The sequence below is a fragment of the Chroicocephalus ridibundus genome, chromosome 1 (assembly GCF_963924245.1).
Source record: "Chroicocephalus ridibundus chromosome 1, bChrRid1.1, whole genome shotgun sequence".
Lineage (NCBI taxonomy): Eukaryota > Metazoa > Chordata > Aves > Charadriiformes > Laridae > Chroicocephalus > Chroicocephalus ridibundus.
In genome coordinates, this window is record NC_086284.1 from 7167084 (window position 1) to 7183487 (window position 16404).

The following is a 16404-nucleotide window of genomic DNA, read 5'->3' on the forward strand; positions in this document are numbered from 1 at the left end:
GTCTGTGTCCATGTAGCTTATTCCTCTCACCGCAGAACAGAGTGGTCTCCTCCATGCTGCCTAGTGGGAATAGCCCTTGGCCTGTGCTGTCCTCCAGATTACTGGGGCATTGCCTCATCCATTTCGTTAGCATGAGACAACACATCACCAACTCCTGTTAATGCTTAAATGGATTGGGATACTGCAGAACTATGCATGCCCTCATGTGGGTTATTCTGCTGGAATAGATGTAGACCACATCTGCTGTAGTTGTATGAGCTGGATGAACTCAAGATGTTACCCAAGGGTCCTTCCAGTCAAATGTTCCTTTGATCTTACCTACAGAAACTGAAATATTAATGCACAGGTGAGTCTTAAAAGGACGGTTTCAGATTCTGATATCTATTACTTTAGAGCAAGTCTGGAAAAACTGTCCTGACCAGGTAGCTGAGGGCACAATTTGCCATCAGAGGAGATTAAACAACGAAGTCTGAGGTATACAGAGTGGGTTATTGCTCTACAACTGAATTCAGAGCTGCCATTTCCCACTACGGAGAGCTGACAGCAAACATGGAGCTGGACTGCCCTCGACAGTAGGTGACACAGGGTTGGGTAGGTGAGTGCTGGCGTGGACCTTGCTATTCAGGGTGGCTGCTCTTGGCATCACTCCTTACCTCCACAGTGGCAGTGACTTTAGCCATCCACCTACCTTGAGGACAGCACCTTACCTTTAACACTGCAACCTACAGGGGTGACCTGCAGCAATTAAATGTCACTGAGAAGGAACATGAGGATAGGGAGGCTCTACAGAGAGACTTGGATAGATTGGACCGATGGGCCAATGCTAACGGTATGAGCTTCAACAAGGCCAAGTGCCGGGTCCTGCACTTGGGCCACAATAACCCCATGCATCGCTACAGGCTTGGGGAAGTGTGGCTGGAGAGCTGCCTGGCAGAAAAGGACCTGGGGGTTCTAATTGACAAGCGGCTGAACATGAGCCAGCAGTGTGCCCAGGTGGCCAAGAGGGCCAATGGCATCCTGGCTTGTATTGGAAATAGTGTGACCAGCAGAAGGAGGGAGGTGATTGTCCCCCTGTACTCAGCACTGGTGAGGCCACACCTTGAGTATTGTGTCCAGTTCTGGGCACCTCAATACGAGAGAGATATCGAGGTGCTGGAGCGAGTGCAGAGGAGGGCAACGAAGCTGGTGAAGGGCCTGCAGAATAAATCTTATGAGGAGCGACTGAAGGAGCTGGGACTGTTTAGTTTGAGGAAGAGGAGGCTGAGGGGAGACCTCATCACTTTCTACAACTACTTGAAAGGACATTGTAGAGAGGTTGGTGCTGGTCTCCTCTCACAGGTAATTAGTGATAGAACAAGAGGGAATGGGTTCAAGCTGCAGCAGGGTAGGTTTAAGCTGGACATTAGGAAAAAATTCTTCACAGAAAGAGTGGTTAGACCCTGGAATAGGCTGCCCAGGGAGGTGGTGGAGTCACCATCCCTGGATGTGTTTAAGACTCGTTTAGATGTGGTGTTAAGGGATATGGTGTACGGGAGAACTTTGTAGAGTGGAGCTGATGGTTGGACTCGATGATCCCAAGGGTCTCTTCCAACCTAAATGATTCTATGATTCTATGATTCTATGAACTTCTTTTTACAAAGGCCCTAGAAGACGCCACAGCTTAGAAGAGAGATGGTCAACAGAAGATGACTTTCCTGTTTGCACCCAAAACTTCATGCTGTGCCATTGGTTCAGGCTCATTCAGGATGATAAGTAGACGTAAGTCATCAAGACCAACTTGAAGTCAGCTTCTCAAAGTATAGCCATCAGTTATGTGTGGCAACAGACTGTCAAGGGAAACAAGACGGCAATGCCAGGACAGCCACCTTTTCCAGTTCTGTTCCTGCCTTCTTCCCATATTTCCTACATCCAGTGTGCGCCACATTCTAGCTCTAAATCAAACCTCAATTTTGCTGGGAAGCCTGAGCCACAATCTGTCTTTGATGCCTCCCAAAAGACCTGAAGACCTCAGCCTGATGTGTTTGGCTTCATGCATCACATTCATGTAGCACAGAAGTCTAAGCCAACATTGCTGAGCTCCAGGCTGTATAGTTTGTGAAGATGTTTGGTTTTCTTCACTGTACAGCCAGTCTTCTCTACGGGTCTTGCTCTGAACTAAACTAGCAGTGTCACCAATCTAATGCAGTTTAAATACACAGCTTTTTTGACACTGCGATGGTGTGAACCGAAATCTGGCTAGCAATAGCAAACTTTATCCTCCTTCATCACTACGCCTCATCTTTGCTTAGTCACTGCTTGGTGTCGGCAGTTCGTTTCCCCAGAACAACGTGTCCTCTGCCCTGGAACAAGGCTTCCTTGAGAAGAGATGGATGCTGTGAACAGAGATGCCCGCCCAGCTGGAGGGTTCACGCTCCAGGGGTGAGGGCTGGACAAGTTCTGTGCAGAACAGATGCTTTAATATGGTCCTCTCGCCTACTGCAAAAGTTAATTCACTGCAAAACATGACCCTTTCTGTATTTCTTGCTGGGAGCTCCTTTGACATCAGCACAGATGTCCACTCAGGGGAATTATTTGCTTTTCCTCTATTTATCTGTTTTTCTGCCAGACAATGAAATAACAGGGGTTAGCGCTCCCATCCTTGACTGGATGTTTACAACAAGCCAGTTCCCGCTAAACAAACTCTGGAGGAGAGATGTGTATATTTTACAAGACCTCAGAAATAAAGAATGCTGATAAAGATACATAAAACCTCTGCCGGAGACCATGCCCTGTGGCCAGGGAGTGGCGACTACATTTTGCGCACTGTTCCTGGACGAACGCACTGCGGGAACACCAGAGAATAAAGACCTGTGTATAAACAGCGAGCAGGAGACACAAATGCATTTCCATTATCATTTCGACTTGACTCCATCCACCCATAATTCAATGGCTCCCGTTGCCATAGCAATGGAGTGCCTCACCATTTTCATGTATTTTTCTTTGAAAAACTCTCGTGAGTTGAGGAGGTATTGTCTACACATTACAGATGGGGAAACAAGGCACAGCAGGAGGTGTTTTAATCTCCCTCTTTTAGCACCTAATTGAAGTGGTGGGTTCATTTTGACACCCTGGCTCATGGCAAGAACGCAGCCAGACACCAGCACCCCAACCCTGACCTGTCCTGGTGTCTCCCTGCTCGGGAGGAGGGGGAATTGCATGTGTAAGGTGTTTTACCAATTAAGAGGAGTATAAGTACAGTGCTGAGGGACAGCAAATCTCGGCCAGAGGATGGCTGGAGGTCTTCGGAAGATCACAAAGTTGAATACTGATCCAAAGCAATCCTTTTTACCACATCCATGATTGCTCAGACACAGTGGTACCCACACACCTGTGTGTACTTGGACCTGGAGGCACCATCTCAGGGGGATAAACTTGTGCTGTCATCCCTCCCGTTAGCTCCCATCCTCTCAAGCTGGGGTGTGGTAGAAGCTTCCTTTTAAACACCCCCTCTCTGGGCAGCTACCCCATCTCAGCCCCTTGCCATAGAGCAGTAACTGAACACCAGTTACCAGGCACATGCAGGACCCTCAGCTTTGAAAAGACAAGATAACGCGCTGTATGAGCAGGAAACTAAACTAATTCCCCCAGAGTCCCGCCCTGTGCCATCCAAAACTCAGCAATTAGCATTTTTACCCCTCTTTTTTTTTTTTTTTCTTGATATTGGTTTTAGTAAAATCTGAAGATGAGCCCCCAGAAAAATAGCCGGGCTTCTCACAGCTGTAATTTGCAGAAAGAACCTCTCTTTTATACCCCTGGTCTCGGGAATTTAGTATTTATGTTGGTATTTGAGGACTGTGGCTGGCCACCCTCCCCGCAGGATGGCTAGCTGAGCATCCTAACGCACAAGGATCCACAGGCTTTGCCACATCCCATCTGCGCTGTGGCCATAGCACAGGGAGGACCATCCAGGGCTGAGCCATCTCTGGTTTTTCCCTTCAAGGCTGTGCTTGTCTGCTCTCTTCTTACATCTCCATGCCTGCCCACTGCATTTGACCACACTCCTCCTAGGTGGTTTTCCTCTCTGACCAGTTTCTCTCCCATCCCACCCTTCCCAGTGCTCACTGGTCCTCTCCAGTCACTGCCCTGTTGCTGGTGCATGTGAAATGGAACAATCGTAGCAGACAGATAACCTTTGGTTGGGCAGATCAGTGCTCCCTCTCTTCAGCTTGAAACACCCAGATCCTTCCACTCCTACCTACCACGACCAGTGATGGGATAAACCGCCTGTTCTCCCCCTCCTCTCCTCACTAATGAAGAGTGACAAGCCCATAGCTCATCTCCACAATCTGCTCAGCAGCCTCCTGGGGATGCCAATTACAGTGCTAATGATGTAGACGTCTGTCCGTTGGCAGATGGATGGAGACCACCAGTCTGCTCCGCGTTGGCTGTCGGCTGCTGGTACGGTATAATTCACACTGAGCTGAGGTGCCACTTGACCATCAGTTTGCGGGCACACAGGGGACTTCCAGGGTCCCGAGAGATTTGGGCACCTTGGCCATTGGCCTGGATCTTGCCTCTTACCTCTTGCCTCAGGTGCAGCTCTCCTCGTTGCTGCTGTTCACACACAGGCTGGAAGAGGGGAAGGAGCACAGCTGGGTTTGGGTCAGTCACCTGCGCAGAGGCACCTTGTGTCATTTTAGATACTCTGGGGTATCTGAGACACCTGAGTGGGGCTGATGGTAGGCATGACACAGCCTATGAGAGACCCCTACCTTTCTGAAGTTGTAGGAGATGAGGTGGGACACCCTGGGGACCTCGAAAGGCATTAGGAAACCAGGTAAGGTTGGTTTGTGTGACCACACTCGGGTATTTAGTGGAACAAGAGATGGTCTAGGTCATTGGAGCTCCAGTAGAGCATGCAACTACTACATGAGACATGTCTGACACCACACTGATGTGTTCAACCCAGAGGACATCATATATGTCACTACATACCTGGGAGTGCAGCTGAATGGACCTAGTCAGCTCCTACAATGTTTTAGGGGGAGCCGAGTTACTTTCCAGGGTCCCTGATGGCTCCAATAACACTAACTGCTGTGGGATCCTGGGTACCCTGTGGGCATGGAGACACGTCCTGGTGTCAGCTGGAGGGCTCAAGCACACAGCAGTGCCACCGCAGGGGATGTGTCTACCACCAGGCACAGCTGTGAGGGGATTTCTTACAGCTGAAGGGCTGTAAGGAAAGGAATTTCAAAGGATGCCAGGAAAGGAGGGACAAACTCAATATTCAAGGCGTTTTTGGAGGACCCAGCTTCCCACCCAATGTTCATCGCTGTTCATCCAAAGAGGCCACTCCCTGGGCCAGCCCCCAGCCCCACTGCCAGGCTGCTGGACCACTCGTCTCCTCCAGTTTTAAAGCAGAGGCTTCATCTTGTCATCAGCAATGTCTTGGCCCCACTGCTCTGGTGAGGACAGCCTTTCTTCCCCTCTCCCAACCCAGCAGGGTGGTGGATCGACCACAGGCTCCACTGCTACCCAACACGGAGCAATGTGCGAGAGACGCAGCACACCAGGCAGGCAACACCATCCTCCCCCCAGCCACCGGGCCCGAGCATCACTTTAATCATGGCTGAGGGCATTCCCGTTCCCTGGAGGAATGAGCTGGGTGTTTTTCAGGCATCACACTTCATTAAGTGTTTTTATAGCAACACTTTGCAGCTGCAGGGCGCGGTAAGTGGGGGGCTGCATCTCCGACTTGCTCATTAGAGCAAGGACTCTTACGCACACGGCTCGATGAGACCCAGTGATCATCTGAGCAGGAGCAAAAACCCCTCTGAATAACAGAAAATCAGGAGTGGTTGTAAGTCTGGCATTTGGGGAGTCCTCTGAACTGTCTGTCATCCTCAGACGTTCACCACAAGGGAAACTTAATTAAAATGAAGCGTTGAGAGAGGCTCACCACTCTTCTCTCCAGAGCAGTTCACTGCTTAATTGGAGAAACAAAATGTGCTCGGTGGCTTAGTGGATGAAACAACCGAGGCTCTTTTGGACAGGAGGTCCCCAAATATGAAAAGAAAGGCTGAGGGCAGAGAAATATGTTTTAGCAGCAGTGATTTCAGCTTGCTCGAAGGATCAAAATCCTGCTGGTGACAGTTTAGTCTGGGTGATGAACTGGCAAATCACACGTGCACTCGGTACAACACGCGTCTGGGAGAACAGAAACCCCCTCCCTTGTGGTGCTCCTCTGTTTTCCTTGCGAGTGCTTGTGTCCTGCAGAAATCTCTTTCCTGGAAAAAAAAAAACACACCCTCTGACAGACGCTGATGCTGATGCATGGTGTCTGCTTCCCACGCATCTGACTTTGGTGGGATTTGGGTGTGAGTGGGGGGATTAGAGGGCAGCCCAGGGACCAAGCTACCCCAGCTGAGTTGCTTTCCAGCCTAACCAGTTGGAAAAGCGTGCGGTCTACCAGCGAGGGAGCGCTCTCTCGTGGGCTACACAGGGCATGAGTGGAGCATGTGTCAGCTCTGCTGGCTCAGAGGTGATTAATAAAGAAAATAAAGACTGTGGAACAAAGACATGACATAAGCCAGCACGGCAGTAAAGTGCAACCAGATGTCAGGTTGTTTTATCTTCTCCTTGAAGAACCAAGGAAGAGGGAAGACAAATAAGCCCCACAGCGTCAGAGCCACTTTTGGCACTCGCTGTGCTGCTTGAGGCCAGCTGAGATGAAAGGGAAGGTCCAACGTGTGACATGCCCCTGGCTGGGGGCTGTGGACTGCAGAAGCATGTAGGACAACAAGGCACAGACATGCTGGGCTTGCTCTAACTTCCCCCGCGTTGGGGCTTTGGCAAAGTAGCCAGCACCTGAGGACCAAAAATTTTGTGTGGGTGTTCTTCTGACCATGGTGGTGAGAAGCTGGTGAACACAAGGAGGAAGAAGAAACGCAGATGATGGATGGGAAGTCTGTTAATTGGTACATGATGGTTTGCTCAAGGCTGACTCATGTCTCTCCTTTTAAAGTCTTGCAGTCATGCTTCTTATCTTTGCTGTGGGGGTGAAATGATTTGCCTATGGTCTTACAAAAAGCCTGTGACAAAGAAGGAAACCCTGAAGCCAGTTCTCCCCCCTCCTGGCGTACCCTCCACCTCTTTGGACCTGCCTTGGTATACTGTGAAGAACATGCAAGTTACTCTGCTCACATCGCACCCATGTACCCATCTCTGTTGCATCTCATGGCACAGGAGCTTTCAGAAACTAGAACAGCCATAGAAAACCCCAGGAAGACAGCCGGAGGCTTTTCTAGCCCAGCTCCAATACATGGAGCTGAGCTAATGTTAGTTACTCTTACAGTTAAGCGTATCCTTACATACTTTACTGTATCCTTGGCCATTCCACTCAAAGGATAATGCTCAGAGGCTGGGATAGGACCAGAACCAGAGTTTGATACTGCTGTGGATGAGCATCTTCACTCTGTCAGCTGAATACCTGACGGCATATTTACAATACTCCTCGAGATCCTCCCTGCCAGTCACCCAGATATGAAGTCTTTTGGTAGATCCTCATTCAAACAGTCTAGTGCTCAGGAAAACCAGCATAAATTGTTTAATACAGGGTAAAACATGGCTTGCACATGTGTCTACGGTCTTAGGGAAGAAGCAGAAGTGACAGCTCTTTGCTGCACCTGCTACATTATCTACTCGGTATTTCAGTCACTCGCAGCGATGCTGATCCAGATACAGGCTTGGAAGTGTTTTGTGCTTTTTAAAACACAGGGAAAAGTAATCCAGGCTCCAGCATCTTATTGTATAAGACTACATGGTCTGCCTTAGAGACAGCTGCGGAAGGTAAAGTGATAGAAGAAAGGAGGCAGCGACTGTGTCCCTTTTTCACAGCATGAAGCCAGCAGAGCTAGTAGGAAAAAGCAAGCTGCCCTCCCCATTGCCTTGCCCCTACTTAATCCATCTGAGAAGGAGGCAGTCCTAGAACCTGGGGAGGTGGTTTCTGACCAGACCTCTCTGTTTTCCCTGCCTTTGAGCACTGCAAGCCTCACAGAGACACTCTTGACAGTGATTTGAAAGGTCAAATGAGAACTGGCCTGGCCAGGGTTGGAGTCTGGGCTCAGATCAGATGTGGGACTTTTTGGTCTCTGATGGGGAGTGAAGGCCAGTGAAGCTGGAACCATGGAAAGTCAGGGCCAGCCCATTATAGAGTCATAGAATCATAGAATGTGTTGAGTTGTAAGGGACCTTTAAAGGCCATCTAGTCCAACCCCCCTGCAGTAAGCAGGGACATCTTTAACTAGACCAGGTTGCTCAGAGCCTCATCAAGCCTGGCCTTGGATGTCTCCAGGGATGGGGCGTCCACCACCTCTCTGGGAAACCTGTGCCAGTGTCTCACCACCCTCATTGTGAAGAACTTCATCCTAATGTCTAATCTAAACCTGCCCTGCTCTAGTTTAAAACCATTACCCCGTGTCCTATCATTACACTCCTTGACAAAGAGTCCCTCCCCATCCTTCCTGTAGGCCCCCTTCAGGCACTGGAAGGGGCTATAAGGTCTCCCCAGAGCCTTCTCTTCTCCAGCTGAACAACCCCAGCTCTCTCAGCCTGTAAGGACAATCAGAGCCAAGGACGGTTTAGGAAGGGTCTTTCCTGACCCGCCTCTGGTAAACCTCGCTGCAGATCCCTTCCCCAGACCTAGATGTTGCTCTTGCCATTTTCTCCCATGGCTCTGAGCATCCAAGATTTTCATTCTGGCTTGCAGAGCTCTCCACAATGACTATGCATGCCTCATGTCTGCTACCCACCCACAGCAGCGCTGGAGGTAACAGAGCAGCACACAGTCAGCCTGAGAGGCTTATCGTTATCAGCTTAAGAGATGTAGGTCTCCAGGGAGTTTTAATCAGCAGAGACACTTTCACACCCAAAGAGACAGAGATATTATCAATTCCCTTAAACGGGCACCAGAAGAGCTGAGCTGCAGCTCTTGGGACCCTTCCTCTGTTCATCCCAGCAGAAATAAATTGTTCCACGAATGGCAGCAATGCCATGTCGATCCCCAACTGCTAACGCTCCGAATCTTCGTCCGCCGATGTACTTTGGACATCCAATTTCCCTGAAGGATTTCCTTTACCTTGAGGAACATGCTGTTTATTTCTCTCACCGCTCTGGAAGGCACCCTTCGTGATGGGCCACCCTGAAAAGCTGTGCCAGGACACAGCGGGCTGCTGCTATTTAAAAACCCCTGGCTGTCTTCTGGGTCAGTGTTTATTTTCACCGGTAGTTTGGATCTGTTTTTTCTCTCCCTCTCTCCGAGGGCACGCCGCACTTGCCCCGCTGCTGCGTACCCATGCCGTGCAGCAACAGATAATGGGGACTTAGCGAGGTCTTAGCCTGGATGTACGTATTTCAGATGAAGGGATTAATATCTGGGGGCTCGTCTGGGACTCCTGCAGGCTCCAGGTTTGACATACGGCAATGTTTACACTGGGATTTCTCCTTTCTCTTGCTCCTGTCAACGTCTTCATTAAATTATAATTCCTTTTTAAAAAAAAAAAAGTAATCACATGGTTGGCATGAAGATAGATAAGAGCAATTGATTATTTTATTTTTTTGCCCCTTCTGTGGGTAGTTGAATTGCAGGTATTGCTGGTTATTTGATGGCTGGGAGGCAGATAGGACTAATTGTTTCTGTACCCACAGGAAGCAAAGAAAAAGAGACATGGGGGATGTTTTGCTCTGTTATCTCTGGTCTTAGCTTTACTGAAGAGTTAAAGCGTGTTTTTAAGAGATGTGTCACTCTAGCTGGGTTAACCGAGTTTGAGCAGCACTACAAAATAACCATCTGCAACATTCCATGTGGTTCGAATGTCCCTTGGAAATAGTCACCTCTGGGGTTGTCTTTATGAATGACAATTAAAGGGGACTAAAAAGCAGGTGTGCTCTGAAACTGGGTACATTGACCCTCGTTAAGCTTTGTGTAGGCTCTGGAAATGAAGTGAAATCAAAATATTTCCTTCAGAGAGAGCCCTCAGAAAAGCTTTAAATACAGTTTTAAAAAATGCCAGTAGAAATTCCTACAGATTAGCTTTTCTGCCAGTCTGAAATGGGGTTAGTTAATTACCAGAAAATTGAGCAGGCGCTTGTCCAACCTTGTGGGCACAGAGGGGATTAGTGGGAAGGCTCAGGAAGACCATGGGCTTTCTGTGGGAGATGGCTTTGCAAGGAGTCAGCAGGGCCAGGCTGCAGCCAGGCAGTGACTCTCTTGCCTTGCTGCTAGACACTGCCAGAGCAGCCCGGAGGATATATATAAAGAGCTGAATATATGTATATATATATAGAAAAAAAATAATATATATATATATGTAACTGAAGTGGGAGAGATGAAGCCACCAGGTTGCTGGAAGCTGCTGCCTGCTGAGACCTTCCACCTACCCAGGAAAGTTCATACCTAACTCATGCTCCATATTACTTAATTATTTACTTTATTTATGCATTTATTTATTTTCTCTAACTCCTCGCTATGGATGAAGTGATGTTAGAAAATGGGCATATAAGAAATTATTGCATGTGCTGCTGGTAAGTTAAAAAAGCGTGTTGCGACAGGAGAGCTCTTATGCAGTAGAAGTCGGGTGTCGGGGAGCCCAGATGCTGTCAGAGAAGTGATTTATGGCTGCATGGACGTGCAGCTCAGAGCCTGGGGTTTTTCCTTTCCCTGCTCCTGTATGATCTTCTGTGTAACATCTGGCATGTCATGCAGAGACCTTGCCTTAAAAATCCTGGCCTAAATCCTCAGTGATAGAAGTCTACTGCTATAATAACACAGGTAACATATCTTTCCAGTCTTGTTTCATCCCACACTAAAAAGAACATAAAGCTTTAGGTCTAGTACACGCATTTCCTATGCGGGCTAGGTTAGACAGCTAAATTTTGTGAGTCCTCAGTTTCTAAACCTTCAAATTATGGTAACAATGCTGTTCCACCACCAAATATTGTCTAGATGCTTGGGTAGCCTGGTAACAGGGGACAAGGGTATATGTTGTGATAGGCAAGGTGAGAGCTGGAGGAAGATCGTAGAACGGTTTGGGTTGGAAGGGACCTTAAACATCATCTAGTTCCAACCCCCTGCCCTGGGCAGGGACACCTCCCACTAGACTAGATTGGTCCAACCTGGCCTTGAACACCTCCAGGGATGGGGCAGCCACAGCTTCTCTGGGCAACCTGGGCCACTGTCTCACCACCCTCTCAGCAAAGAATGTCTTCCTAATATCTCATCTAAATCTCCCCACTTTCAGTTTAAAACCCTTCCCCCTCATCCTACGTCTCCCCTCCTGCTCCAGAGTCCCTCCCCAGCTTTCCTGGAGCCCCTTGAGGGACTGGCAGGGGCTCGAAGGTCTCCTCGGAGCCTTCTCTTCTCCAGGCTGAACCCCCCCAACTCTCTCAGCCTGTCCTCCCAGCAGAGGGGCTCCAGCCCTCTGATCATATAACACCAGTACTGTATGGCCTATGCTGCAGTTCAGTGTTCAAGTTAAAGTCTCTCCAGCAAATGTTTGAAAGCTCAGATGTTTAGATAAGGTTGTAAATCTGGCTATTTTCTTCAAGCTGACAAAGATGCCAGAGGCTAGGAGAGACCTATTGGGACAGAAGATGTTCTGGGATTATTTCCTCCGTGGGGTTTGTAAAACCTTGGTGTTAAGGAAACGCAACTCAGTGTCATGTTCAAGCTTTATTTTAAGAATAAATGTCATTTATCAGATCTGGCAGGATCTGATGAACGCTCCAGTGAGGTTGTGCGGTTGCGGGAAAGTTTGCAGCATAGCATAGGGTAAGTCATCATGCAAAACGTCAGCCAGCCATTCATGAGTCCGTTGACGCATTTGGAAGTCTTGTTACCATTCACTGAGAACAGAGTTGGCCAAAACCCATCATTCTTTGTCTGCCAGAAGATTTAGTGTGGTTTTTCTTTTCCTTCTCTTTTTTTTTTTTTTTGGCCGCACTTTGATGAAGCGATTTAATTTTTTAAATATCCAAGGAACTGCAAGCTTCCTGAACTCTACAAGTGCTGGGTGGGTTTGCTGTTGCCCTCAGGTTTTCTGTTAAGGCCATCAATGAAATTGTTCTTGCCCCTGAGCTGCTGTAGCTGGTTTCCAGGCTTCTCAGTGTGGGGCAGGCTTGCAAAATATACATCAAACACTCATCCACTTTCAGCTTCCCTGCCTATGAGACAGACTTGCTTGATATCTTTATGCCCAGATAAAACACCTGGAAATTTCTAAGGTCTCCAGACATAGATCCAGACATGTCTGAAGTTTTTTTGAATTTGACGTATTTCAAGAAAAACATTCTAGACACATTGGGCAAGGGCTTTTTCAGTTAACACCATGAGACACTCCATCTCCTTCAGTATCTGGCTTTAACTTGCTTATTGAAAGTCCAGCCTCACTAAGCCCCATGTAAAGCAAATGATGAACAGTAGCCACTTCTTAGGCTGAATCACAGCTGGATTCTAAGAGGTTTGGAAATGTCCCCTGGAAGAGGAGTGTTTCTCTGCGTATTGCTATGTAACGAGCTTCTGGAGACGAGGCTGTCAAATTAAACACTCAGGTTTTGATGCCTGAATAAATACACGTACAAATACTTCATCCGGTGTTATGAGACTGTTTCCTGCCAGCTCTAATATTGACTATCCAAACTACCGGCAACGTCATATATTCCACTAATGCCAGGGACAGAGGCTTCAGATCTCACAGCCTACAAAATCAGCTTCCAAGAAAATCAAATAAATCTAGCCATGTGGGTAAAAAAGTGGACCCACTTGAACCTGCCTCCACAGGACTCTTCGGGGCCGACACATAGCCGCTCTGATACAAACCAGATAATCTGAAGAAGAAAGGGCTTCCATGTGCTGGACTGCAACTTGAAAACAGGATAATATGGCACAGCAGGACACTCCCCCCCCCCCCCAAAAACCAGCTCCACCAAAACCATGGGACATCAAACCCTTCCCGTGCTGCATGGCCAAGAAACTGATGTCAGATTGGGTTGATATCCAGCTTACTCAAAGTCATGGAAAGGACAAAATCGAGAGGAACTTGTAAAGAATTAAAGGATGGAGGTTAACTAATGCCAGGCGGGGAGGCTGGAGCGATAATAAATCTTGTCAGTCTGATTTTACATAATTTTTGTGATCAAGTTACAAGTCTGGCATGTAAAGGCAAGTGGTGACATTGTCTTCTTAAACCCCTACAAGTCATCATCCTACTGAAAGGCGATACTGAGAGAGAAAATCAGTGCTACATGGTCAGTGTGTCCATGTCATAAAGAAATAAAAAAATATTAATTGATATTTTGAAATAAAATAGTAGATGAGGAGCCTCCTTTAGCAGTGTTTTCATGTGGAGCCTCTGGGAATCTCATTTTTTCCAGTGCTGTTCAATAACCGTATCACATTATCTAGAAGAAACAGAAAAATCATTATTCGTAAAAAACTTGTGGATTGGTCTGGACCTCTCTTTAAATGGACATATTTGAAAAGTGTCCACTGAACTAAAACCAGAGAGGTTTGTGTACGTCTGGGAGCAAAGAATTCATACCACAATTCCAAGGCAGATTTTGCATTAAAGGAAAGCAGAGATGGGCTCGAAAACAGTGATGCTGCAATTGTGTTCACCTGAGGTATGGAATTAAAGTGAAGAAAAACCGAATAGGTGATAAAAGATGCCATCACCTCAAATTCAGCTTTAAGGAGTGAGGCTTACTAATGGATGCTGTTTTTAATTTAGCAAAGAGAAGGAAAATTAAAAATGAATGTCAAGAGAGCATGGCAAGGATGAAATCCTGAAAGCAGGCTCTACGGCAAAAGCCTTAAGGAGCTGTTTATTTATTTTGCTCGGAGGATGACTAGGATGTGAGCTAATTATGGTGTGCAAATGCCTACAGGGAGGTGGTATTTATTGTGCTTCCTGTTTTTTTTGTTTCATGGGCAAAGGCGGAGTGAGAGCCAGTTGCAGGAAGCTGAAGCCAGACATGCTAGACGTTAAGTGGGTATTTTTAATGTTGAAGGTAATTAACAGTTGGAATAATAGACGTGGGAACCTGGTACATCCTCCAAGGCTGGAGCTTTTAATTAAGGCTCAGAGGACATGAAGAAAGGCTAACGCGAGCGTTGCCATGCTGCTCTCCCTCGATTTTCTCTGTTATCAGTGGAGATACGAGACTTTTCTGCGGAGAGAGTCAGAACAGGAGCCAAGCCTTTTCCCTGTCTCTCTCTGCTGGCTGCAGAGGGGTTTCCAGAGAAATCAGCTTTATTCAGCGGTACCCTCTGGTATAATTCATTACAAAATGCATTTTATTTCCAGGACGCTTGAAGAGCTGCGAGCAGCAGCAGCTCCTGAGAGGCTGTTTGGCCAGGCTGATGTGGGAGGTCAGAGCGAGAGATTAGAGCACCCTCTTCTGCTCTAAAAATTTAAAGCAAAGCGACACAGCTGTGGCTTAACCTTCCCGTGGGAAATGTTACGGCTGTATGAATGCGCGTATCTCTCACTCACTTCGGTGAGTACGGAAGAGTGTTGGGAATTGATCTGATGGTGCCAAATAACACAGGATTACAAAAAAATCTTTGCTCTGTGATGTGGTTGCTGCAGTAATGATGGGTTTAAGATGTGAGAAAAAAGCAAGGTTTGGAGGCATATGCAAGGTTTTAAACTTTAATGCTAATTACAGCTAGAGAATTCATAGAATCATAGAACGATTGGTGTTCGCCCTGTCCAACCTGGCTTTGAACCCCTCCAGGGATGGGGCAGCCACAGCTTCTCTGGGCAACCTGGGATGATGTCTCACCACCCTCACAGCCAAGAATTTCTTCCTATTATCTAATCTAAATCCCCCTCTTTCAGTTTAAAACTCTTCCCCCTTGTTTTGTCTCTCCCCTCCCTGATCCAGAGACCCTCCCCAGCTTTCCTGGAGCCCCTTGAGGGACTGGCAGGGGCTCCAAGGTCTCCCCGGAGCCTTCTCTTCTCCAGGCTGAAGCCCCCCAGCTCTCTCAGCCCGTCCTCCCAGCAGAGGGGCTCCAGCCCTCCCAGCATCTCCGGGGCCTCCTCTGGCCCCGCTCCAACAGCTCCGTGTCTCTCCTGTGCTGAGGCCCCAGAGCTGGAGGCAGCACTGCAGGGGGGTCTCCCCCGAGCGGAGCAGAGGGGCAGAATCCCCCCCTCGCCCTGCTGCCCACACTGCTGGGGATGCAGCCCAGGCTGTGGGGGGGTTTCTGGGCTGCCAGCACACATTGACAGCTCATGTTGAGCTTCTCACCCACCAACACCCCCAAGTCCTTCTCCTCAGGGCTGCTCTCCATCCATTCTCCACCCAGCCTGGATTTGTGCTTGGGATTGCTGTGACCCAGGTGCAGGACCTTGCAATTGGTCCTTTTGAACGTCATGACGTTCGCACAGGCCCACCTCTCAAGTCTGTCCACGTCCCTCTCTATGGCATCCCTTCCCTCCAGCATGTCGACTGCTCCACACAGCTTGGTGTCATCAGCAAACTTGCTGAGGGTGAACTTGATCCCACTGTCCATGTTACCAACAAAGATGTTAAACAGCACCAGCTCCAGCACTGAGCCCTGAGGAACGCCACTTGTCACTGATCACCACTTGGACATTGAGCCATTGACCACAAGTCTTTGAGTGAGGCCACCCAACCAGTTCCTTATCCACCGAGTGGTCCATCAGTCAAACTCGTGTCTCTCCCATTTAGAGACAAGGATGTTGTGTGGGACAGTGTCCAATGCTTTGCACAAGTCCAGGTAGATGATGTCAGTTGCTCTTCCCTTATCCACAAACGCGCTAACCCTGTTGTAGAAGGCCACCAAATTTGTCACTTTAATTTTTTACCTTAATGATACTTTTTTTTTTTTTGCCTTGGCTGCTTGATTTACCTTGCTTGTTTATTAGTGAGGCAAATCAGGCAGTGCCAGGACCTGAGCTTGATTCACAAATGTAGGAGCATTATTCCCAGTCCTGGGTGCCCTGAGCATGGGACAGTCGTAGCAGAGCTACTTTGGATAACCAGGTTTTCCTATGGAGGGTGGATTCCTGCCACTGCTATGACTTGATTGCAGGAGGGTCTTTTCTTCCACTGGCAAAGAAGAAGCAGAAGAAAAGGGAGAAAGTAATAAAGGTTTCAACCCACTTGGCTATGGACAAATATGAATTGTTAAGGGTCAGAGTAATTCTGCTAATAAATAGACCTCCAAGGCGATTATTTTTTAATCTTTCGTTGTTGGATGCCTGACCCACATTTTGTTCAACACAGGAGATTTTAATGATAAAAACATCCCCTAGAAGCGAGTGACTGGAATTTTGCAGCTGCTTCAGAAGACTTTGAGACGGCTGACCCTCAGTGGAATTGAGCCGTGCAGCACCCTTGTCG